This window comes from Microtus ochrogaster, chromosome 18 (assembly GCF_000317375.1).
Source record: "Microtus ochrogaster isolate Prairie Vole_2 chromosome 18, MicOch1.0, whole genome shotgun sequence".
Classification (NCBI taxonomy): Eukaryota; Metazoa; Chordata; class Mammalia; order Rodentia; family Cricetidae; genus Microtus; species Microtus ochrogaster.
The window spans coordinates 10,274,141-10,275,604 of record NC_022020.1 but is presented as its reverse complement, the minus strand read 5'-3'; positions in this window follow the sequence as shown (position 1 = coordinate 10,275,604).

Here is a 1,464-nt window from a genome sequence, read left to right as displayed (position 1 = left end):
TCAGGCCCTGTTGGTCTATATCTCCTACACTGTTATATATCTAACCTGTTTATGTGCCTTCTCTGTATTTCGAGTCCTAAATGTGCTCCTTGATGTCAGTCCCTGACGAACTCCTAACCATTCACCCCACTTTCACTGCTGCAAACTAAACTACATTGTAATCTACAATCCATGGGAAGTTATCATGGACTATGCAGCACACTCTCTGACCAAGTGACTAAGGGGTGCAATTTCTGTCGAGTAGCACTAAGAAGTGACTTGTAGTTGGTGCGGAAGGGTGTTCTAGTTGAATTTGATATACAGTATGTTTAGGGCTTCGTGGTTTGGTTCTCGCAAGGCTTGATATGGAAGAAATCACATAGGGCTGTTCAAGGAGTGGTATCCTGCTGGTTCTAATACCACCCAATTCATTGAGATGGTGGCAGACATCTCAAGCAGTGCCAATTACTAGCAATGCTGTTTAGCACAGCAGATGGGAGGGAACATTTGTGAAGGATCTTTGCTACTACTGGTGTGGGAGTTGTTGGGAGAAGGAACATCCTGAACTCCCATATTAATGTATATGGGTGACAATATATGAGTGTACGGGTAAGAAAAGTGTCAGGTAAGGGATGATATCTAAATGGATATGTGGATTGTGGCTGTGGATGTCCATCAGGGTCTGGCATCTAGCTGTTTTGAGATATATGTGAGGTTTCCAGCACAGACTGATACCTTGTATTTTTTGTGGGGAAGCAAGAGGGTGTGTTCTGCATGGATTGACATCTAGCACTGAGAGTGGAGCAGTGCTGGGGAGTGTGCAACGCTAGGCTCTCTGGCCTGTAGCAGCAGCATGGAGACACATGAGCTCAAGCAAGTCTTACTTCTGTGCTATGCTCAGCATCCCTCTTCTCCTGGACTGGGGTGTTTAGAGTCAAGAGTATAGTTGACTGTCAGAGGGGGAAATGAGCCCCCAGCTTTGGAGAGTCTTCATTCTGCTTCTTTACCATATCTTCACGCAGTAACGCTGAGGGTCCCATAGGTGTAAGAGTGGTGAGCAGAACACATGTGGTTGTCAGCCTGGACACTCCTTCCTGCTGCATAGCACTGAACCATCATCTTGTCTTAGAACAGGTATTTGTTGTCTGCTGGGCTGTGACAACAGTGTCCAGGCTTTCTCTCAATGTCCTACAATACAGTCTCCCTCAGTCTGTATTTTCTTGGCTAATGTCATTAAAACTCGTGTGGCCAGAGTTCATCTTCTGTGCTGTGTCTTTCTTCTTCCTTAAGAGGCTGAAACTTATGTGGATCTCTTCTGCATCTCTTACATGAATTTTGTAGTGTTTAAATGGGGGTCAGCTGTAATAGTTGAATTTTTGTTCAGGTTTCTAATGGTTCCTTATTGTTTGCCTTTGCATATTTGCAGACTTTTGTGGACAGATCATTTTCTCTGCCTTGATTTCCAAAGGTGGCCTGATAAAATCC